Raw genomic sequence first — 26,170 nt, 5'->3', positions numbered from 1 at the left:
AGATGATAGTGATAAAAATTACCCAAGGATCTTCATGGATTATAACCATATGCCTGACCAATAATTTTAATGTAAATATTAAATTTCTTTTAGCTTTCCAGAAAGCATACCCTTGATGTATAGCAGAGGAGAAAGAGCATTCATTTAAAATTTAAGAGTCTTATGACATGAGTTCATGACATAATTTTTTTTAATTCACTTGACTTCACTAGTGTTGGACAAATAAAATCAATTAAGTTTTTCATAATTTAAATGGAAAGCTATGTATTGATCTCTTTCTAGAACAGATGCCTCTTTCAGATAGTATTATACTGCGCATGGAGATGAGAATTCATGAACAGAAATGATTCAGATATTAAAATCTACTTGATTCTGGTCCATATTTTAAGACTGGAACATCAAGACCTAAAATGTTCTTTCATTTAGGTTGAAAGACCTTTGGGTCTTCCCAGAAAGTACCAGAACCAGCCCTGGAATTTCATGTCTTGTGGTCCAACCCGAGGGCTTTCTACTTCTTTATTAGTGGTTCCCTGAGCAGTGTGCTCTCTCCACAGAAGAATTTAGCAAAGCTTTCACCTGGGACTTTTCACATTGGTATTCTGATTAAAGAGCCATTATTTAATGGAGTCATTAATAATCTGCGTCATTGACTTTTCTTCTCAGGGGCTGAAGGAAATAGCTCAAAATTGAAAAGCATCTCACCAGCCTCCCAAGGCAAAACAACCAAACTGTAACTGGGAATACAATATTAAATACCCTGGCAATTTAACCCATTGATTATTTTCTATCTCCCAGCAACGAAATAGGTATAACTCAGCTTCTTACAATTTGTTTAACTATAATTGATAGAGGTTAGTATGTATCCTATTTTTATATGTATGTATTTTTACTGACCTTGATTCTATTGATCTTAAAATCAAAGACTATTTATTCCATGGATCCAGGTAATAAAAATGTTAATAGGAGCATAGTGCCTTAGAAGCATGATATCCCTTTAAATTATGTAGCCTTGTTTTCCTTTGTTGGTCTATCTATACAAGGAGTGTGGGCATCTCATTTTGTTTCAGAATTGCAGTAAATTACCAATTTCTCAGTGCCTCTGATTCCCAACTTTACTAAGAATGGAATGAACATCACAATATCTTACTTACTTCTAAATGTTACATAGTTTGTTGATTCAAAGTCTTAGAGATGTAAGAGATGTAGATATTATTTGATCCATCTTTTCCAGTTTACAGATAAGAAAATTTATCCTCATATAAATTAAGCAGTTTTTAATGCTGTTTAGGTTTCAGGAATTATAACTACTGTTGAATCTTCACACATTTACCATATTATCATAAGACAAGTACATTTCAAATTTAAAGTTTTCTTCCCTGAAGATGGTATTTTAAACATATAGGAATAAAATTATCTTTTGAGGTGAAGCTTTTTAAAAAAATTAATGTATGTTACAAAATTTAAATTATTTAATAATATTATGTGTATAAATTAAATGCATTTTTGTTAAGTCTATTCTGAGGTATAAATGTATTATAAAATACTTTTTAATTTTATAAATGATAAGCCAAATTTTAAAAATATGTGCAAATTGTTTAAATTTATGAATACATTTTCAGAAAGTTATTTTCTCTAATACACATTTAGGGAAAATAATTCTATATATGTATATGTATACATAGTGTTTTGTTCATGAAAAATACACACATACTAATATCAAAATAAAGCAAAAAAAGTTTAAAAAATCTACAGAATAAAATTTCTTCAATTTATCATGGAAAACTGATCATGGAATAGCTCTGATTATCAAAGCTCCAAGTTAATGAGTTGTATCAGATAATTAATTATGATGGATGCAGTTACTATTTTTCTGTGTTCATATATGAAGAAAATAAAGAACTTCCTCGGGTATGTTATAAAGTATAATTCAACACACATACACACGCTCCCCTAACTCATTTAATTCTTGCACAGAATATTATATTCAGATTTCCTTCAAATCACAAGCAGCTCTCTTTGACAAGTTCTAACAGAACTCAGTCAAGGTGAAATCCAGCCAGTTTTTGCTGCTAACAATGTATTCATACAGCATATGATCTCTGTCTAATCAGGCTGCTTCTTGCTCTTGTCTCAGAATAAGAAAGGAGTGCTGCTTTCCTGAGGTAGTTATTTGAGAAAGAAAGTAACCTAACACTAACTGCAGGCGGGGTCAGAGTGATGTAACAGGAAGCTCTGATGTTTCCCTTCTGCTGCTGAGCACTTACAATGTGACAACACTTCCAATCTACTCAGAGCAACCCTTTCTCTCCAGCAGAGAGTGTCACCTCCTGCTTTAGGATCATCAAGCTCTGCTAACTGGATCTCACCCTGCCTGCAGGATCACATTGCAAGGCTTTCAGGCTTCCCCACCTTGCCTGGGGGTAAATCTCTTCTGTGGAATCTCAGATCAAATTCCCTCCTAAGAATATTTCACCAAGAATTGCCTTAGAAGCTGTACTGGGGGTAAGTGCATTCTTCAAAATAAGTATATATATTCTGAGTAGTGTTCTCATGCAGTTTGACCATGTTTCTACTATAGAATTTAGTGACATTGAAATGATGCTGAAATATATTCTCATTTATTTCACATTAAAGAAATCACAGTATATTACCCCAAAATGTATATAAAATATTTTATTCTTAGACAATATCATGTACAGGGGTAGTCCAGAAAATGAATTTAGCAAGTAATAAAAATCTAAGTCAATTAAAAGTCATACTTCTAAACAAATACCCTTTTCAGGGAACAATGCCTTTTAAAATTAGCTCTACTAGTAGCTACGCTTGAGTTTTAACAGCTGGAAAACATTTTTCACCTCAGGAAGGGTCTTTAAACTTTCCATATAATCAGTATTCTAAGAAAGGGGTGAAAGAACAACTCCTTTTGGGGTCTCAGAATCTCACTCTGTAATCGAACACAATGAAGAATTCAAAGGAAAGTAATCACTTTGGATTTATTATATTTGCCTCCTGTATTTCTTTTACCTTTTTTTTATCTCTAACTGTTGGACTAATGGAATTTTCATTGTTCATTGTTGCCAGATGTGTTTAAAGCTCTCTTTGGCTAAACCTGAACTGCCTCCGCTGTATTGGATAATGGGGTGGACTACAAAGGAAAAAAAAACAGCTAGGGCTGAGAAAATGTTGAGATTTCTATGTCAACTCTAATTTCAAATATCTTTAGCTAATAGAATGTGTTACTGCAATTTGTCTGGTATCCTTCTGCCATTTTTTGAGGGGAGTGTGTGATAGTGAGGTAACTGTGGATAAAAAGTAGCAAGGTTTTCCCAAATTAGTATTTCCAATTAATAAACAGAAAAATTGAAGTATGCATTTTAAAAGAAAGAGTTTTCAGAATAGATGTTACTGAAATGTAGAGATGAAACATCTGTTAATGCTTCTTTCAATAGTACAAACTGTCCTGGACACTAAGAAACTAGAGTTTACTTCATAAATTATTGGTATAGAAAGATCATAAATTTGTTGCTTAATAAAAAAATAGATGTCAGTTTTAGGTCCTGTTATATTGGTTGACGTAGTTTGCATACATTTTATTAATTAAATGAAATACATTCTGCAAAATGCCCTTCAGTGGAGAAAGGCTGTGCTTAATCACTTATAATCCAGCACATTAATAGTAGGCTACAAACTCATTTTCTGAGTAATTCCTTGGTAATTTTATGCTCATCTTTTTCCCATAAATTTCTCCAAATAATGTAAAGTTCAGCTAAGTTTTATTTTTGTGATTCTTCTAAAATACTGTTGCTGATTTCCTGTCTCCTTTCTATTATTTATTGTATTCAGTTCCCTGACACATGGGTAGAAATGGAAAAAGTGTTTTTAGAATGTGACCTTGTAAATAGCCATTGGAGAATTAGAAGAGGAAATGGAAAGAACACACTAAATGCCTAACCCAATGACATGGGTTAGTAACAAAAATTAAAATACGTTATTTTTAATTTAGTTTATTTTCTTAGAAGGAGGTATTATGTTAATATCAAGTTTGGAACTCCCCAAACTTCTTTAAATTCTTCTTAATGGCTAACAAAAACCCTATAATTTCCTTGCATAATTTAATTAAATTTTTGTAACTATATTAATATTATGACTTATATTTATTTTTTAAAAAAATACTGTTGCAAAACAATAGGCAATGAATATTGAGAGTCATTAGGCAAAGATTTATTATTTAAGAAAATAGCATTTGAAATAAACACTTCCAATGTTTGAAAGTTTGAAATAAAAATTCACATAATTATATTTTGGTGTTTGCTTTTATAATGGTAGGAGAATGTCAGAGCATCAATGTATGCTTTCAACCATAAATAATTAATTTATTTTTCTAGATGATATTAACCTCTATTACATCACAAAATCAATGCACAGAGTCTAACGCCAGTTCTAAGTAAGTAAAATGAAACACATAGCTGAGAAATTACATGGATAATGCAAGCTAAAACGTGTTTTACCTACAATATTCAAATATCTTCAAAAAATATGCTTTGGTTATTGCTACAAGGTCTTTGTAAAAATATATCAGCACATGCTAAAATGTTATTTTTATTAGTTAAAATATGTAAATGTTTAGAATATGTTTTAAAAAAAATAGAAAAGTAAAAGAAAAAAAATAAAACCTGGGCCTGTGATTTTTTAAATTATATTTTATTGATTATGCTATTGCAGTTGTCCCAATTTTACCCCCTTTCCCCGCTACACACAGCATCTCCCACTCCCGCAGGCAATCCCCACACCGTTGGCCATGTCCATGGGTCATGCCTGTAAGTTCTCTGGCAACTCCATTTTTTAGAACATGGCTATTCTGTAACTACCTATTTGTACTTCTTAATTCCCTCACCTCTTCACCCATTCCCCCTAATTTTAAAATTATGTTAAAGAATAACTAAGGTGTATGCGTTTTACTCACTGGTAATGCCTAAAATATAATGAGATTTAAATGGAGTCTACACTTTAGCATATTTATGAAAACCATTTTTCCATTATTTTTTCATCCATAACAGAAGTTTGAATTTCAAGGAAAAAAAATAATATTAAGACTAAAAAGGTTACCGTATATGCTTTGTGTTAATTTGGAAAAATACTTTGCTAAACACGTAAAAACTCATGAAACTTTACTTAATATCATTATTAGATATTTTTAACAGATCATTTGGAACATTGTAACAATAACTTGCTTTCAATTTTTTTTACATGGTTAAAATTAGTAACTTAATATTTAAGGATTGTTCTAGAACTTCATAGAAAAATTAGCAAAATATTTTTAAGTTATTAAAATAAGGACTTGTTAAAGAAAATTTATTTCATGCTCTATGACTTTGAATACAGCTTGAAAAACTAATTGCTTTTAGAGATATAACGATTATGGCGTCAACTTTTCAGAAACAAATATATTCAAAGAATATTATTGGAAGTCCTTGGCTTTGTTCCTTGTCTTCGTTTAAGGTTCAGAGAAGCTTTTAACCCACAAACATAAGCTGTATGGTTGCAATGATGTTAAGAAAGACACTCAGAGTCAATTTTGCAGCACCTCTTTTTTCTTGACTCAATTAGACTGTCAGAGAATACACTTAAAATGGAAAATAGTACACAACTATTTAAAACACTTGTCTGTGTCTGGTTTTGAAGTCTATGTGTGACCTATAAATGTTTCTAATCCCTCGGGGAAGCTCTCTTTTCTACTAAAGGATTTCTACCATGCTACACCATTAAATGATTTAATAAATCCTCTCATTTAAGGTCAGAGAATGTTCTGATGCAATTATGTAGAAAATATTTACCAGAAATACAAGATCAGATCTGCATACTAACCAACTATCTCAATCATTTTTCTATTTATTCATATAGAAAACCAATCATTCCTGCCCAAATTCTTTTATCAATAGCAAATATGCAACTCAAATTATTTGGATAGTTTTCACATCTTAATTTTAGTTTACCTACTTATAAATTGGCTTATAATTTTGAAGACACGTAGTCTTAAAGTATAAAATTGAAGAAACAATAAGTAGAATACATTTAATATAAAATTTGGAATATAAATATTAACATGATTTAGTAAAAAAAAACACCTATGAATTAAATGTAACAATTAAATCAACAAAATCCATTTAAATAATAGAAAATATTATTATGCATCATATTTAAATTCCAATTTAAGCAGAAAGTCTTTAATAAATCCAGGTCTTTTTTATATCTAATGAAGACTGTAATTGCCCTGGCTGGTGGGGCTCAGTGGATTGAGTGCCGGCCTGCGGACCAATGGGTTGCCGGCTCGATTCCCAGCCAGGGCACATGCCTGGGTTGTGGGCCAGGTTCTCAGTAGGGGGCACATGAGAGGCAACCACACATTGATGTTTTTCTACCTCTCTTTCTCCCTCCCGTACCCTCTCTCTGTAAATGAATAAATAAAATTTAAAAAGAGATTATAATATTGTTCATAAAATCAAATAATCCCTGCATTTTTGCATATTTGAGAAATCTCAAAATCAAATTCATTTTTTAATTTGATATTATTTTATGAAACAAAGGAAATAAATTTAATATTTAAAAACACAATAAAAGTCCTATTCTTTATTATTAAAAAATAAAATAGAGTCACACTTGCTGTGATCTGAGTTAAGATTTATGTATATTAAGGTAGTACTCTTATTTTTAGATGTTAAATTGCCAATATTTTTGTAGGACTTCTTGCGTCATTATTTTGCCTATCTGAAACAGTTTTGTGGGAAGCTAACTCACCAATATATTATTATTTTCAAAGTAATCACAATAGTGTACGTATGGTTTAAAATAAATATATGATATTTTTTATATTAGTGCAATTAAAAAGAAAAATCTCAACTCAACCCATCATAAATCTAAATAAATAAATAACTCCTATGGTATGAGGCTACAGCTCTGTGCTCTGTTGAGGTTATTAGATGAGGCCTAATTTTCAGGGAAATTTTATTTCTCTTAATATAAAATAATTTTAATTTTTAAAAATAGCATAGAATTTTACATAAATCTGTAGTTATTTCTCTATTAGTTTTAGGTTAACCTGAGCTCATTATGTTTCTCATGAAACCATAGTTACTTCTGAGCATGTCTTTAGGTATGTTAAGTAGCAGTGATACAGTTAAGTAACACTTAGATGACTTATAAGAGCACCTCCCTCCTTATAGTTTAGTCACATGGGCGATCATCAACACACTCATGAGCACTCAAGCTTAGTTTTATCAGTCAAAACCGAGGTAAATTTGTCTTATATCCAATTACTGATTTCTTAAATTTTAAAAATAAGAATAAATTTGAACCTATATCCATTAACTTGAATCAATCATTTTACAGCTACTTGGGCAAACGCATCTATTTTGCCTCCTTTCCCAGGATAATTTAAATGAGAAATTGGAAATTTGCTTCAGAAGTGGAGAAAAATATATAACATCATAACAGAAAGTGAGGTGGATTATGACTATGGGAAAAGAATCTTGTCAAAGCCCTGACTGGGTAGCTTGGTTGGTCAGAGCACCATCCCGATAGCCAAGGTTGCGAGTTTCTCGGTCAGGGCGCACACAAAAATCAACCAATGCATGCATGAATAGGTAGAACAGCAAGCTGATGTTTTTCTCTCTCTCTCCTTCATCTTTCTCTATATAAAAAAAAAAAAAAGTCAGTATGAAATTGTGATTTGGTGGTAGGGGGGGAGATTGTTTATTCTGTAGTTACTTTCAAATGTGAGGCAAATTAAGAGGCTTGTTTTTACTTAGATAATGGAAACCTTGTATCAGAGTAATACATTTAAATGTTTTATTAACCAATCTACGATACTTATGTCTTCTTTAAAAATTTACTTTTGATGAAAATTTTTTGCTTTAAATTTTCTTTTAAGACATGCCAATATATTTTATTAGCTAAGGAAAAAATAAAACATGCATTTGTATTATAGAATTTAGGTATAGAAGCAGCTGCCTGGAATGGAGTACACTCTAGGCAGCCTTCCTGTCGTGTGTAGTAAGGACAGTGCTACATTTTAAATGTGTAAAACACAATTTCCTTAAACTCCCAGTTAGCTAAAATATCTTGGGACTTGTCAGGTTTGTTTGGTTAAATATATATATATTTATCCTCAGCTTTACCCTGTGGTCCTTAACATTTATTAGATGGTGGATGCTTTATTGGGTACATATCTCTGAGTTCTGAGGGACAAATAAATCTTTTTTTTTTTGCCTCAAACAGGAGAGTCTGCCTTCCCTGCTGTAGCACTCTCTCCTGAAGTCAGTAGTGGCTGAATTTCTCCATGCTGTACTCATACAAAAGAACCGTTTTTAAAGGGTGGCTTGCTGCTGCAAAGATTATTTAATGTGGAGGGTTCTCATGTGTCATGTGCCATGTCCATTATTAATTACTAAGGTATAAACTCAGTTAATCTTCCCAAAGCCCTAGGGATATTCTTATGTTTGTTTGCAGATAAGAAACTCCAAAACTGAAGCACAGAGATCCTAAGTAACAGTCTAAGATCACACAGGTAGAGTGGCATAGCCAGGACTTGAATCCAAGCCATCTGGCCTCAAAGCTCATGCTCCTAACCACCCGGCTTCCTTTTCCAGTTGGTTGCTGGTCTAGTCATTCCTGGTGTGAATGGATGCTATTCCCAGAATCTCAGGCTCAAGTGTAGAATGTTCCATTGTGTTGAAACAATGGTAAATTAAATAATCTTAAATTTCCTGGTTAATCCATGGGTTTATGTGCTCAACAGGAAATTATGTTTTTTTCCCTACTTTCTTATCAATTGCAAGAAAATTAAAAAATTAAACACCACAGTTAAAATATAAGCTATATAAGTGCATGTTAATGTACTTTGGACTCAGGTCTTCTATGTATGAACCCCAAATTCACCTCTTATTATTTCCCTTTTCTTATCTGTAAAATGGTATTGATAATCCGAATGCTTTATAAGGTTTTGTGAGGAATAGATGAAGCAATACATGGGAAATGTTTAGCACAGCACTTGAGGCTTAGTAGGTGTTCAACAAATTGTAGTGCTTATCATAAATCTTTTATATACAAAGCTAAAGATATAATTTATTTCTATTAAAAAACTCATTCCACAATCAACATACAAGCAATTAGAATACATCCTTTGCAAAAGACAGGGAAAATGAACAAGTATGGTTTGTAACTAAGGTCTTTAGAGTGATCACACTCTTGCCATCTTGGAAATATTCCAGAACCTAATAAAATTAATTTTGTTAATCACAATTTCTATAAAACTTGAGTACTTAAAAAGTTTCTTCATTTAAACAAGTTAAAAATGTATATTAAACAGAATTTTTTTTCATTCTTTTACACATTAAGCTCAGAGAATTACATGGTATGCCCAAAGTCAAACAATTATCATTGAAAAATCTCTAATTTTAACTACGTCTACTGTGGCCCTAAATCCTATTTTGTTGTGCTATTGCATATATTATATATCTTAGACCTCTTATTATTGATGCTATACAAAGTCAAATGAAGATAATGATCCACCTAATTTAAACTCATTGTAACATAAGATAATAAAGTGAGTTTATGCATGTTGTTTATGTGGATGTTGTAGACTGTTGTACGTTAAAAATAAATTTAGATATCTCTGCAGAAATGTTCAGTTTTGACTGCTATAAAACTGCAGAAGCTCAAAATTAAAAGAACATTAAGAATGATCAAATTAAACTCAATTTTCAGGGTTCCAAAATTTTGGTGGCTATTTTGCTTTTGCAAAAATGTTTTTACTGCAAGGACTTCTTACCACTGCCTAATGGTAGACATTTATTCTTTCTCATGTATTATACTTCAAAAACTTGATGAAAGTACTGTGCAACAGGATCATAAACACCCACTTACATTTTGGTTTAACATAATTGATTCTAAAATTTTGCTTTGAATAAGTATGAATTATGGTCCATGCAATTTGAATGTAATAAAAACTATAAGCTCTCTCCAGAAAAATAAAAACTATTTTATATTTGTAGGGACTCACATTTCGCATATAGTTGTATGAGTTTCAAGGACTTTACTTTTTGATGGACCCATTAAGAGTTCTCAGACTCATATTTATGAACCTGTGCTAATTAATTCTCATGACAATTATTCTTTTTGAATGAGCTAAACTGTATGTATATATTTTTCAGCCACCCCAGGTACTTATCAGACAACAAACATGGGCATCAGAAACAAATGGCCTGTAAGATTATTTTCATCAACCAGAGGGCAACACAGCAGAGCTCCAGGGAGACACCATATAGCAGATAGATTTTGCAGTCTGGTAATTTCTCAACTCCCTTCTCCTCCCCCTCTCTTACTGAATCTCCTCACCCACACCTGTCTAACCCTCACTTTTCTCCAAGCCATAGGCGTAAGAGCTACTTCTGGTCTCAGGTAGTCAAGAGTAGCATGTCTTTTATGTGATAAACATAAGACTTTCCAGAATCGCTCTTCCTGTTACCAAATTAAAATATGTCCTTATTGCAGTGTATTTTATTTGGGAAAAATTTTGTTCATACCAGAATTTAACCCTATTAGAGAAGAGCTGTATTTTAACTCATAGGACTATGCCATTATTGCTTTAAATTATTTTGCCTATTTGAAACAGTATTATATGAAACTAACTCACCAATATATTATTATTTTCAAAGTGGTCACAATAGTGTACACATGGCTTAAAATAAATATATGATTTTTTTTATCTTATTATAATCAGAAAGATTGGGGTTCTAGGGCCAAATTGCATGACCCTCAGTTTAGCAAGCACTCATGATGTAGCAAGTCCTATGCTAGGTGTTAGAGGTAGGCAAGATAAGACCCCTACTCCGGATAATATCAACGCCACTTACACTGTTGGCTGCCACTCTTTTTCATCTTGTCACAAGATAAAGACTGAAAACCTTCACTAAGGTGTTTTCTAAAATGAAAAAACTTGATAAATCAAATTTTTTCTCTATATATTTATTGTACTTGGAAATTTTAAATTGAAGAAAACATAAATTAAAGAACAATCTAATAAATTCATTTAGTTCATAATATTATGTGCTTTTGTTAATATATTCTGAAATACCTTCTTTTCATCTGCTTCTAAATAACTTTGACATTTCATGATTTAACAGAAAGAATTCCTTGCGCCCAAATCAATTATTAATGTCACACCCATGTATCAAATATTGTTCAATTTTAAGACACAGAAAATATGGTTAATAAAGTGTTATTCTTAAGAGTAAAACTTTTTTTAAATTTTATTTTAATTTATTTTTTCAAATACATTTGTCTCTACCTAGCCCCCACCACTTTCCCTTGCCCCCTCTCTTCTTCCCTCCCTCAGCTCTTCCCCTTTGGTTTTGTCCATGAGTCCTTGCTATATGTTCCTTGACTTTCCCCTTCCCTTCCTTTAATTTGAAAAGAAAGTCCTTCAAATGAGATGTGAGCAAGTATTAATATTTAAATCAAGCTGATTGGAATGAAATCCATAAAAAAAATTTTCCTAAATATTGTTAACATTTTAACTAATTGAATTATTCACAACAGTTAACTTCTTTAATTATACATTTTCCAAAAGAATTTCCTTTTCTGCATTCCATGTTATCAGCTCAAAACTTATTTTTAAAGACTTACAGTCTTTTGATCCTAAAATTAATATATGTGCATACTTAATACCAGATTCCAGCCTACTTTCTTGCAAATAAAAATATCAAACTTAACAGTTTATATTTGCGTTTTTGTATAATTCAAACATCCTTAAAAAAGGATGTATATGTATACATACATCCTTTTATACATCCATTAACTGTGTAATTTTTCAGATTAGCTTGAAAGCTAAGTTTGTTCACCGAGTTCTCAACTGTCATGATGCCAGTAACTATAAAAGTCTGCATAGTCAAGATTATAAATTCTCAACTATCTCAATTCTAGTACTATATGCATCATAAAAGACTACATGTTCAAAACTTATAAATTATATGTAGTTTCTGAAGCTAAAGACCTGAATAAGCTAAATATGTCTCCCTGATTCTTAACTTAGAAGCAGAAGACTCTAGTTCAACTTGTCCTTAGAGGTTTTCATTAAGTCTAACTGTGATGTAGGTCTAGAAATAGCATGTGCTTAAAAAAAAGTTAGATTGTTACACTTAGACAATACATTGCTCCTAATCACTCAAAATTGTTTAGACTTCAAGTATTGTCCTACATCCTGGTGTATGTTTTTCTTCCAGACATAATTGCATAATGTTATAATCATGGAAGGAAAAGCCTATAAATACAATTTTTAGCTTTTCTATCCAGAGAGCTGAGTATATAAACTCCAATTTAAATAGCTCTTTGGAATTAAATTAAGTTATAATAAACACCAGAGATCGATGTGTATCATATTACTTTATCGATATAGAAGATAATAGAAGTTAATGAGGAAATATTTATTTGAATAAATTATCTGAGTAACTTTTTAAATTTATCATGTTTTCTTCACATATCCACTCTTCATTACTCTCTACTCTTCATTACATATCCATCATTATAACACTTGAACATGAAAAAAAAATGAAAACTTTTCTTATTGTTAGCTTATGTTTTTTGGATGCCAGATTTTAGTGTCTCTTCTTTTTATTGAGTCCTTCACCTCCATACAAGCTTATTTTTTGGTAGTACTTCTAATATCAATTGGCAGAAATTTAAAGGAAGGTAAGCTTATTATCTAAAAGAGGATTTAAAATTATCTGTGGGGTTTTTTTTAATGAACATGAAATACTCTTCCCCCAGATATCCATCTGCCTGAGTCCCTCCTCCCTGTAGTCTTTACTCAGAAATAAACTTTTCCATAGGGCTTATTCTAATCACTTTTTAAAAGTCTATACCTACACCATCACAATCATCTTGCTCAGCCTCAGTTTTTTTAGTTTTGATTTTTTCTTATAACAGAAGTCACTTTGCAACAAACCACCTACTATAATTGACATATTTTTTATGTTACTGTTTTCTATCCATATCATTAACATGTAAGCTCCACAAGTACAAGCATTTCTGCCTGTTTTTTTTCCTACTAATACATCTTAAGCACCTAGATAAATGTCTGTAAATGACTGGTGTTTAAAATTTAGCAGTTCCACTTCTGAGAATATATCCCAGAAAACCTAAAACACTGATTAGAAAGAATATGTGCACTCCCTATGTTCACTGCAGTGTTATTTACAATAGACAAGATTTGTAAGCAACCCAAGTGAACATCAATAGATGACTGGATAAAAAGACTGTGGCACATTTACACAATTGAATACTACTCTGCCATAAAAGAGAGGGAAATCTTACCCTTCTGTGACAGCATGGATGAACCTGAAGAGCATTATGATAAATGAAATGAACCACTCAAGAGAAAGACAAATACCATATGATTTCACTCATATGTGGAACCTAATGAAAAAACTAAACTAACAAGCAAAATCAAGACAAACTCATAGGTACTGAAAACAGACATAAAACTGTTAGAAGGGAGAGGATTTGCAGGGCTGGTTGATAAAGATAAAGGGATTAAGCAAAAAGTAAATACTCATAGACACAGACAACAGTGTGGTGATTACCAGAGGGTCTGTGGGGAGAGGAAAGTAAAGAAGATAAAGAGGGAATAAATGGTGTTGGAAAGAGACTTGACTGAGGGTGGCGAATACACAGCACAATATACAGATGATGTATTATAGAACTGTACACATGAAACATAATTTTATTAACTGATGTTACCTCAATAAATTCAATAACATTCTTAAAAAATGATTAAATGAATTAATATATTTCATTATATTAGTCTCCATAGGAAACTTGATAGTGATTTTATGTGATTTTTCTATGCAGTATACATTTGATTCTCAGGCTGAAATTCTGGAGCTATTAGAATCACTACACATTGCCAAAGAAAAATATTCAGAAACTAATTATCATTTTATTATTCTTAAGTCAACCTAATATTTATTCCTTTGCTGTTTTTTTAAAAAGAGAAATAAATTAGCAAAGATGCCTCTGTAACACTAAATAAGTGTTCAGGTTTCACTGAATTTTAAGGGGTGACCTTTCGCACTAGGGTACATGAGAAGGTTGCTCAATATTTTAACACAAAATTTTGAAGCATTTCCCCAAATGGCCCAACTGGCTGAAATTGGCAGAATTTCTTGTTGAAACTGGCAGAGTTGCTAACTGTTGCCTCCCAACAAAAGCCTTACTCCATTACTTACTGCTCTTCTGAACAATAGCACAAAAAGTCTATAGAAGGAGGGAAAAAGGAAAACTTAGCAGTGAAATTGAAGGAAAGAAAATAAACCCTACAAAAAAGCAATATGGTAGAATACAAATTATACATAATTGCCAAAAAATTGTACATCTGTTTGATAAGTAATAAGGTACATATTTGTTAATTTATACTTTATCAAAACTTTTAAAGCTATTGATTATTAAATATTTATATATAATTCTAAAAATAATGCCAGCTGTGAATGGCTTTTCATCATTGGATAATTTGGAAAGTTTTTGATACTTAAAGCCAAGGTACTATTTTATAAATTTAAATGTATATACACATATATACATATATATATGTTATTAAATAAAATCATGATTTGCCTGAGAGTCTCATGATGGATTATCACCAAACATTTCCCCCGAATTGACACAATTCACAAGGTATAATAATATTTCTCTTTTCTAATTTACATTTGCCATACGTTTGAGACTTATCTAGCTAACTTAATTTGCTTTTAAAACAAAATGCTACTTGTTCACCTACCTAGAATCTGAGCCCAGATATGTATAAATCATTCATGAAAACAATAATTTTCTTTTGAGAAAGACTGAATCTCAAAATACTTCCATAACATTTGAGAAAATACATATATAAAATGCACCGAGGTTGTAATTTCACTGCCCTTCAACATATTCTGTAATAAGAAACTGACCAGATTTTAAACTAAAAGCAATAAACTAGTTTAGATTAAACAGCAGTCTGTCCTAAATGAAGTATTCTCAAAATATAAAAGTAAATTATAAAACTTTTTGAACTTTCTACATTTATTTGACGTGATCATTATTGAATAGTATACTTATAATAAAGTTACTATTATAAAATATAAATGATAATAATGCCTTAACAAAAACTGTATTTGGTTTTAAGATTTACTCTGTTTAATTTATTTTTGATATATGTATATATAACATGGCAACCCAATATTCTATAATGTATTTTCTTTGTCTCAAGTAGCTTAAAATAGATAAAAATAATAATAATAAAGATAAAATAGCACTACTTTCAAAGAGAGAATAGTGACAATTTTTAATCAAATGAGCTTGATTAAATGGTGGAAAAGTCACTTAAACTTTACATTTAAAAAAACCTTGACAGAATTTCCGATTCAAGTCCTTTGCACTTAACATTGAAGTACAGAAATGATTAACTTCTCTCAGAGAGAAGAAACACTTCCTACTTTTTCAAGCTCAATCCCTGTAATGACAAGTGGGTATTCCTAGTAGTCCTGTTCAGGAAAAAGTAATGCTAAAATCCTTGTTCACTCTCATCTAGATTCTTCAGAGGCACCACACATTCATTCTCAAGAGACTTTTCTAATAGAATGTTACCCATAGGATAAAAAGGCTGTTTTGAAGTCTGAGTAATTAGCTGATACCAAATTAAGCATTAAAAATAAATTGCTGTCAAAAGTTTCATAAATTACTACAATTGACTTTACGGTGTATTGTGGATTTAAGGAGATAAAATTAAGTAGAATAAAATTCGTATCTGTTTTAGTAGTTCTAGCAGTTCTTTAGTTCTTCTATATTCTGGATCACCTTGACTGTGTTAACTACCTCTATTTCAGGGGACTGATAGCTCATCGAAACCGAACCAGCTAACGTGCAGCATGTAATATGATCATAAGTCAATTTTGTAATTCGTGATGTTGCCCGCAAACAAATGTTATTAACAATTCCCTGATTTAGTCCTATTTTTACTAATTCCTCTTACTATGTCTTCACCTCATTTGTTTCTAAAGGACTGGATGTCCTCCCCATGTTTCCATGTAATGCCTCTTTCAATTGCATGTTTTTAAACATATAATTTAAAACTTTTACATAGCCTAAATATTGCTCCCTTGCAATAAAGATAGAAGACCTCATTTTATTACATGTCTGCTGTCAGTGTCTTGGAAAACATGAAGGTGAAGGGCTTGGAGATTCACCCAGAAGCTGATGAAATTAGAAATAAAAGAAACAAGATTAGGGGATAAGGACCAATTAAGAAAATGGCAAACAGAGACAATTCAGAAAATTTTTCTCCTAGAGAATAAAGATATATGATTTAAGAACGTAGTTAACTTAGTAATTATTACTTACCAAGTGAAAAAGGCTGAGTAAAACCAAAATGAGGGATGGGATTTAAAAGAAAAAGAAACCAGAAAAAATAAAGGAGGGGGAATGGGGGAAGAATAGAATAAAGACAGCAAAAGAGAGTTAAAAAAAGGAGAGGCTACAGAAGAGATAATTAGTCCAATAAGACATATTTTATTTGCCAGAGAGGTTAGGAAATAAAAACACAGGACTGAACTGCATCAATTAAGAAGAGGAGATACTTTGGCTTCATTGCCATGGACAAATTGTTAGTATGCAAATGCCTTCCAGCTGCTAACATTTAGCATGGGAAAACTTTATCTGCCTTTTTGGTTGAGAAATGGGGTTGAGTGCTAAGCCTATGGGTCATTCTTTCTGATAAGAGGTGAGGAATGTTTGTGAAGAAGTTTTGAGAAGCAAACACCACCTCCTGGGTGGTCATCAGGGTCTAAGCATTGGACCCAACTAGTCAAGCTAATGATTTGACTTTAATGTGGAGAGTTCATAGAGTCTTGATGTACTTGGCAAGTCTTGGTCTGTCTAGGACAGTTTCTCAAAAGTAGCCCAAATATTGGCCTACATTAATCATACCACATTTAAAGTAGCACAGCTCTTTGGTAAAACACAAACCTCTTGCTCATTTCAAACCCACGTAATCAGTCAGGGTGTGCTCAGCATACAGATAGAGGTGATGATGCTCAAATGATGCTTGTGTGCTCCGAAAACAGTTTTCTCTTTACTGAACTCTGGTTGCTGTGAGAATAAAACAAAATAACATGATTAGGTTCAAATTTATAATAACAAAATAAAAATGAATAAACAAGACATATGTCTAAATAATGAAATAAAAAACAAATTCATACTGAGCTACACATAACTAACAGGACATACAAGGTCTGTCCAGAAGGTATCCAACCATGTACTATGAAAAATAGAGACATGTATTAAAGAAGATATAAGATACAAAAAACATTATACATAGGACAATGATGCCTCAATCCCCTTCAAAGTAGACACCTTGGAACTTGGCACAGTTCTCCCAATCGCCATCAGCTGCCCCATCGTATTTTACTGAATCTCACTGATGGTCTGAAATCTCTTTCCTTTCAAAGGTGATTTCACTTGTAGTTTTGGGGAAAGCCAGAAATCACAGAGCACCAAATCTGGGCTGTAAGGAGGCTGAGTCACCTGGATGATTTGCTGTTTCTCAAAAAAACTCTGTACGTAATGTGATGCATGAGCAGGTGCGTTGTTGTGATGAAGCTCCCAATCACCAGCTGTCCATAGCTGCAGCCTTCTGAATCACCCAAATAGTTTCTGTGGAGGAATGTCTAAACTTAATGCAAATCTGATGCAGACTCATTGCTCTTCTTGCTCAGTCATTTTCAATGAGATGTCCACACAGTACACGTGCTCACTCCATGGTGTCCACCGCTCCCGCTGACTAATACAGTGAAGTTGTCATTTTTCATGCATGCTTATTCCAGTCCACTCTTCTTGACTGCCAGTTAAGTGGATGTTGTACAAGCCATCCTCATTACACAGGGTCCAGCACAAATAACTTCCTTTTTAATTACAAACTCATAAACATGTAATTCTGTAACATAACAATATCACACTCAAGCACACCACACGACTTTTTCGGTGATATGCTCAAATTAAAACGATAAATTATTACACCCACATTATTACCCTTCCAACCACATTCAAGCAGGTGTTACTTCTGCTGGACCCTGTATTAGCAATGGATGGAATTTTTCCAGACAGGCCTCTTATATGTTACTTTTCCCTCTACTCTGGCTTTGAGAATTATTACTTTTATGATTTGGAGGCACGTTTTCCCTATCTGACTATCCTAACTTAAGTCTTAGGAACTTAGGAAAAATACAGATATAACTTTTCTGGCTCTTTCCTCTTTCATTGGAATACACACACACATTTCCTGGGTGTTCATCACTGGTGTTCCAAAATTTTCTCTGTATAAATTGGAAAGTAACCGAGAGTCAAATAGATATCACACACCTAAATCATACTGGTAAAATGTTAAGGATTTGTATTGTGTGAGGACTGATCTAAACAGTGTCTCAAAAAAACAAAGTAAACATTCAAACTGGATTGTACTGTGTCAAGCAATCCCACCCCCCCGTGCACCCTGACCTACCCCAAATACACTGCATTTTTATATTTTGATGCATAAGTCTACAACAATATATAGTGCTAGAGTAAGGAATTGTAATCTTCATACTGTTCTACAAAAAACTTTAAAAAATTTTAAAATCTCATCCATATAGTTTAAGTATAGCATAAATATATAGTTTCTATAAATACATGCCCATGTATCTAGACCCAGGCTGTCTATCACGTTCTTTCTGTTTGTCCCATATACATCTGAAGTAAACAATTATCTTAAACTCGTACTTACCATTCCCTGCTTTATTATTACATGGCTTTACCACACATTATGAATTTTAAGCAATTTACTTTTGCTGTTTTTATTTTTACCATTATGAAAGTAAAATCATTCTGAATATAGTCCTTAGAGGCTTGCTTCTTTCATTCAGCCCTATGTTTTGGAGTATATTAATGATTATCCTGTTAACGAGCATAGCTGTGGTTCTTTGTTTTCATTGTTGCAGAGTTTCGTAGTATGAATGTGCCACAGGTATTTATCCTTTCTCCCGCTGAGAGACATTTGACTTGCTCCCACCATTTTGCTGTTATAACAAGGAGGCAATGAACATTTTTTATAGCATTTTTTTATAGTCTTGGTGCACATGTGTCTGAGTTTCTCTAAGGGATGAATTTGCCAGTGGGACCTCAGAATCTGAGGAATTCAAAGTGCTTACACCAACTTATACTCCTACCAACACTGTAGGAGGTTTCCTTTGTACCACGTCTTTTCTGATACTTTGCATTACTGTCAAACTTTTTAATAAAATTTCTCCCACTCTGGTGGCTGTATGTAGTATCTCGTGGTTTTAATTTGCATTGCTCTGATTATGAATTACAGCAGATTGGTAAGTAGAAGGAATAAAAATTTCCCTCTGAAACATTTGTTTCTAATTGGATAGCAGTAACTTGATTTTGTAGAATTACAGTTAAGCCACTTTTTGCTTATAATTATTTGAGAGAAGGACTAACTCTCTCTTTTTGGTTAGGTCATCCAGGGAATGGAGAGAATAGGTTTTATTGCTTTTAGAACTGGGAAGGTTTGAATAGCACTTTTCATCATGAACACGAACACAGATTAATAATGCCAAGAGCCATATTCCTAACACTCCATTTCCCTATATTCAAAAATCTCATCAAATACATATCAAAATCTCCTTCAAAAATAAAGGGGAAGAAGGTGGATAGTTCCATTTAGACATGCATGTGCTTTTTTTTAATAGACTATTTTTTTAAACCGCTTTTAGGTTCACAGCAAAACTGAAGAGAAAGAACAAAGATTTCCCGTATACCCCTATCCCCACTCATGCATCTCCTCCCTCATTATCAACATCCTCTGTTGAAGTGGTACAATGGTTACAATTAGTGAACCTATATTGACACATCATGACTGCACAAAATCTGTAGTTTATATTAGTGCTCATTCTTGGTGTTATATATTCTATGAGTTTGCACAAATGTGTAATGGCATGTATTGTGTGTTCTTTATAATCTTTTGAATATTTAAAATAATTTATTTAGCTTAAAAATCTCTTAAAAGAGATATTGTCTTTCTACTGTGGCAAAAATTATTTCTTATACATGGAAACATCATAGAAGGCATTAGAGTTTGTACCTTTCGTACGCTCCCTCATTTTGGAAACCATTTGATGCTCTTATACCCATCAGCCAAATTTCACCAATATATTTCTTCAGGGTTCTGATTTCTACTTGATCAATATTTATCTATTTTCTTATTTGCTGTATTTCTTTTCTCTATTTTTAAGTTTTAGTTGATTTTGATTATTGTGTAATCTCTTCAGCCAATGGTGCTACTTAAACAAAATCAGGTTTTTTTGTGTGTGTTTTTGTTTTATTTTGTTTGTTTTTTAGTTTTAGGTATCTCTATTATTCTCACTAAGAATTTATGTTTTTTCTTCATCTTCTCTTTTTGAGTGTTAACATATTTTTGATATTATAGACACTGATATTTTTCAGAGGAACATGGAAGTAAGACCATGATGACATGTATATTATTTTACTAATATATAATATACATGTACTAACCAAAGTTAACTCATCAACAAGTTTTCTGATAGCCAGAAATAACCATTGACATATTTGTCTTCTAGTTATTCCAAATCACCAAAAGGGCAGAAAGATTCTTTCATAGCATTTTCAGCTGTGATGACAAATTAAATCTCTAGAACTATGCAGAAAAGAAAAAAAAATAACATGCCATGTCATTTCTATTTCCAGCGCCATTTTCCAGCAAGTTGGGAAAATAGTCAAAATAAATTTCAACTTTGAACCTTTTGTAGGCCATATATATTCCAGTAAAGTCTGAGACTGACAAGAGCTTCTATTTTTTTTCAAAATAGTTTGTAGAAAACCCATATTCTAAATATAGTACAGTGTTCACTGATGTAAAAATATACATATCTTTCATATGACCAGATCATGATCCTAATTGTAACATAAACTAGGCAATTTATAATAATATATAATAAATTATTAAAATACATAAAATTATTAAAATTTAGTTATTTTATAAAATAGTTAAATATTTTATCACAATATATTTGTTTTTTCATTGTTTATTTTTTAATTTTTTTAATTTTTTAAATGTATAAATCATGTTTATTCTATTAAAGTTGTCTCAGTTTTTCCCCCATTGCAGAGATTGATTTTAACATAAGCTTTCTTAATGCTTTTGAATTTTCACTTGAAGATCTTTATTGACTTCATAGAAATTCTTGTCAATAATTCAGAATAATACAGGGATTATTATTAGAATTAGCAGCAAGCTGATAATTCATAAGGGTTAGCCAATAAAACTTCTGAAATCCCAATAAAGCTCATGAAGGTAAATAATTTGCAAAAGCAATTTTGACATTTTTGAAGTTCTGCAAGTCCAAACAGTATGTAAATGCAAAGCAAGGTAAACTAGATTATACCTATATCTTGATTTCAACATTAGTTTGAGTCTGAAAAGATGCATATAAAACACATTTATATATGTGAAGTCTTTGTTTAGCAGCAGATGAATCTCACTTGTCACTAATGCTCTATATTTAAGGAAAGTTAACTCTCATGACTGACATGGTCTAGCCCCCGATTCTCTCCTTGACAAGGTCTCCGTCACTCTTTCACCCTCATTAATTCCTCTTTGATGCCCTTGACCCTCTCTCTGCACTTTGAGCCATCCCCATCACTTCTTCCTTAGACTCACTTGACCAAGTTACCCTTTCTTCCAGCAAATTTCCCCTGAAAATTTCACAGCATCCTCCTCTTCCTAGTACTAAGATCTTGAACGACAGGGATCATCCTGTATCTTCGTGCCCCTTACTATCATCATTCTTAAGAAATAAGGCTCCAAGGACACAGGGCTGGTTTACTTGCAGGTTAGCATGGTGACAACCTAACTGTGCTTGCTACATCTCCTCCCAACTTCCCTTAAAATCGACATTTATAATACATCTTTTTATAATTCTAACAAAGAGAAAACCACAAGAATTTAAGTTCTGTAAAATTCCACTCTTCACTAATAACATTTTAACCAAATTCACAGGAATGTTCTCTTGTCATCCAGGGCACTACGATGATACACCCACCACTTGTGCTGCCACCTGTCAAAACTTTGGATGGCCCCACTTTCAGGTATTGCTTATATTACTATAGAGTGCTCATGACTTGAAAAGTAACATGTTGGAATTCAACTGAAGTTGAGGATAATACAAACACATTTTTAAAAAGTGAGAAAGATTTCACAGAATTATATATAACTTAACTTCAAATAACTTCTGACTAAAGGAAAACTTTGAAAATCAGTCTAACAAAATAATGATAAAGATGGACTTAAAAGCATCTGTTAAACTTACAAAATCATTTCCCTGGGATCCTTGGGTATGGATTTAAACCTCCTATTCTTGTGCCTATAAGATTTAGTAATAGTAATTTGGCAATATTAGCCACAAACATCACACACACACATATATGTATATACACACATATATAATGCCTGTGGTTAATTTAATAACTGTAACTATATGATACTAGAGAGAGAGAGAGAGAGAAAACAAACTGTTTAATGTTATAAAATAATAAGGATATATGGTTCATTTGTACTAAATTCCTTTCCCCTCAAGAATTGTTTGTTTTCTGATTCACATAGTCATTGTTATATTTCTATAAATGGTTATGAACCTTTCTTATAATTGAAACATTAGAGGATATCATTTATAAATAAGAGACAGGAAAATGGGTGTGGGGTGAGCTCTCTAAAAGATGTAAGTTATTCAAGGTACTATTTTTAGAACTCATTGGCAAAGCAGTTTCAGTTTAAGTCCTGGGCATTAATTATAAGCTTCAGAGACATTGGTGCATTCAAAAAGATTACTGCTACAGCTGGAGGTGTCTTACTTATGTTTGGCATTATAGTTCTATGCCAGGTAAGATATTAATTATGCAATTATTATACCTCAAGCCCCGTTTCCTGCAAAATTAAAGTAGCTTTCCTGTCCAACGTCATTGTTAGACTCTTAAGTATTTAACAACTAAATCATGTCTCATCGTAATAAACTATAATAGCATTAATAAAAAATTAATGGCACTACATTATTTTATTTTAAATCAAACTTGAGTGGCATAATTTCTTCTTCTGATTTTAAATTCTCAAGTCACTCTGTTGTACTCCAAAATAGACCCTCTATAATTATTCTTTGTCCCGCAGCATGTCTTTGGGAACTCATCATTGTTGTTTTATCCTTTTACGTGTCAGCTTCCTTTGCACATTGCACTTCATATGACTCACTGTTCCTTTAAGCAAGATTTGAATGCTCTAAATACCTACTTATATCTGACAGCTGGGTTTCTCTTCCTGAACTTTTTTCTGTGAAGTGGTGCCAGATCAACTTTTATAAGGCCTCAATTTTGCTTAATGAAGACATATAGCAAATAACTCACTAGGCCTGTGTACCAGTCATCTCTATGTGGAAATTAAGAGTTACACAATATTTTTTCTAAGTATCTTTCCAGCTTATAAATTCTAACATATTTGAATAGTTTGAAGGAAATGAATTAGAAGTGGCTTAAAAAAAAGATCCAAATTTGAGCTACTTTCTCGTCAGTAGATTGATCTCTGACTTGCAGAGTGTTGGTAAGCAGTGTGTGCGTGCGTGTGTGTGTAAGTGTGTGTGAAGTTAATTGCCCATTTTGTAATTTAAAAAGTGATATTTCTAAAAAGTAAAGTTAAAGATGTTTAAGGTAAATATGTATATGACAAATTCCAGCATAAAGAGGTCGAAAACTTATCTCTGGGGAGATTAAAACATATAACTGAGAACCAGGATTGCAGCTTGCTATCATATTAGTTTGACTCATATATGATTTAATTTTAACTTAATGAAAGGAGCACAGAAATGAGACTTAGGTAAGGGAGCTCCTGTTAGTTCATCTACCACATCTGTGAGGTATGAAGGAAATCGACAAATTCTCCTGAACTCCTCCCTCCTCAATCTGTAAAATGAGCAGGTTATACTGTGAGACTTCTCAGGTCCATTCAAGCTCTCTGAGATTCTGAACCTCTGATTTTAACTACTCTGAATTAAAGATAGGAGCTAGAAATAAAATGCCATCTAAAGTTCTTTGTAACAAATGGAGTTTATAATACCTCAATTCTTCTAACTTAGAATATTTTTCACTGCTTTATTTACATAATCATTCAGTAGACTCCAGAACTTGACAAATGAATAAGAGGTGGGAAATAAAAAATAAATAAGGAGACTATCTCTACCTAGCTTGAATTTTGAAAAATAGAAGGATTTCAAGGTATCACTAAAGTTTAATAATCCTACTGAAAATTCTTTCTTACTCCAAGATATTAAAATATTAACCTGTAACTTTCTAATAATTTAATGTCCATTTTTACATTTAAATCTAATCCAGCTAAAATTGAATCTCAGATATAAATTTTTCCCAAAATTGATGGACAATATTCATTAAACTGTTTATCTTTTATATCATTGATTTGAAACTTAGATAAATTGTTATACTTACTAAATTTTGTTAACAAAATTAGTTTGCAAATTGAGGTTCATTTATTTGTTTTCAGTTGAACTCTGGAATTATCTATTACGACAATTGCATTGCATTTATAAATTATTTGGTGGACAATTAAGTATCTTTATACATTTTTAGGTTTTTTATCTATTAATAAAAATGTGCCCTTTTTACTAAAAATTATTTTATATCTATAAATATCTACCAGATATGAGGCAATGGAACTAGATACTAATGTGTCATGTGGAAATCAGCTGTTGTAAGCAAATAAGTCTGAGGCTTTGCAAGTAATGAATGGGTTGGAAGATATCGAAAGGGCTTCTCTTTTGTTATTAAGGACAATAAATTATCAGGATGTTAAGAAAGGTCTTTTGCAACTAGGTCATATGTGTAATGATTTATATATGTGATTTAGGACTATTAACAAGTTAACAGCTTACATTTATTTTCTGATAAGAAATTTTATTTTTGATAATGAAGAACATTATACATTTGCTAAAACATAAGAGGTTGTTATTAGATGTGCAAAAACTACATAGTCTTTTGCCAAGATGCACTGACCCAGAAAATAAGCAATTAGTTGAGTATTTTATCTTGAATGTGTTTTTTTTTAAATCGTATTTGAAAAGCTTGTCCAGAGGGATAGAACTGTACTTATGATTAAGAATCAACCAGAGTCTGTTACTTGCCAGATGAAATAGTCAATTAGATGTAGATTTCCTCTATGTAGCAAAACTCCATTAAAAAACAAAACAAAACCCTGCCCCTTCTCACAAAAAACCCTTTGTTTCACTTAGATATTTTATTATTATCTTCCATCCTATCTCCCAGGCTTCATTAAGCAAGCTATCAAAGCAAGCAAATTAGTTCTTTTTTTATGGAATACATTAGTTTTGACAAAGTGTTCTCTCTTCCAAAAATATGAAGAGCCTAGCATGAGTGCAACCAAGTGAAATTATCAATCAGGCTATGCCACAATTCAGTTATACCTACAGGAGTTATCAATCTGCTTGTTCTTAACTTCCAACCAGCCCTTCCTAATCTGTATATATATATATCTTTCTGAGATTATCCAATTTCCTGCCTGTGTTCTCCATCAGTCATAATATAATTATAAATGACTAGATGGGAAGACTTTCAACCTCGTGGCTTGTAGCAGTAGTACAGAATCCTGCTAATATAATTAACGATGTATTACTTACATGTCTGTTAGTTATTTAAAAAAATGAACACACATTTACATCTATTGATTCTTGTGAAAGTGAGCAAATGTCTACCTAAATTAGCGGAGGAGTGACTAGGACCCAAGAAGAAAGAAAGTACATGGCAGATGAGAGAAGCACAGTCATTTACTGTATTTTACAGGCAGCTCCTGCTGTAGCTGAAAGCTCTTTGCTCACCCAGACTAATAGAGATAAAAACAGAGGAAAACCCAACACTAATATTTGTAGTTTTAAAAAAATGCTGAATCTAAAGCTTTCCTGCAGATGATAAACAGACCCTGGATTTGAAGGAAATTAAAGTTGTGATTCAGTAAGCC

At 32.2% G+C, this 26,170-nt stretch overlaps 1 protein-coding gene across 7 annotated transcripts in view; it reads left to right on the top strand.

The window, feature by feature from the left end:
• The first annotated feature begins 2,270 nt into the window (after window positions 1-2,270).
• CALCRL (calcitonin receptor like receptor) overlaps window positions 2,271-26,170 on the top strand; it is an 89,985-nt gene continuing 66,085 nt past the window's right edge. For 2 of the 7 annotated variants that reach the window (XM_054562614.1, XM_054562612.1), the window contains exons 1-2: window positions 2,271-2,502; window positions 22,163-22,230. The gene's annotated coding sequence lies outside the window, so the exon portion shown is untranslated. Of the gene's footprint in view, window positions 2,503-4,338; window positions 4,445-10,023; window positions 10,343-17,534; window positions 17,667-22,162; window positions 22,231-26,170 lie in introns of those variants that run through there. The other 5 variants (XM_054562613.1, XM_054562616.1, XM_054562618.1 and 2 more) reach the window with 5 other exon arrangements.

This window comes from Pteronotus mesoamericanus, unplaced genomic scaffold, assembly GCF_021234165.1.
Source record: "Pteronotus mesoamericanus isolate MK-2021 breed Mesoamerican mustached bat unplaced genomic scaffold, CSHL_Meso_final scaffold_651, whole genome shotgun sequence".
Taxonomy (NCBI): Eukaryota; Metazoa; Chordata; class Mammalia; order Chiroptera; family Mormoopidae; genus Pteronotus; species Pteronotus mesoamericanus.
Note: the sequence above shows the minus strand (reverse complement) of the source record. Positions and strands in the feature narration are given on the sequence as shown.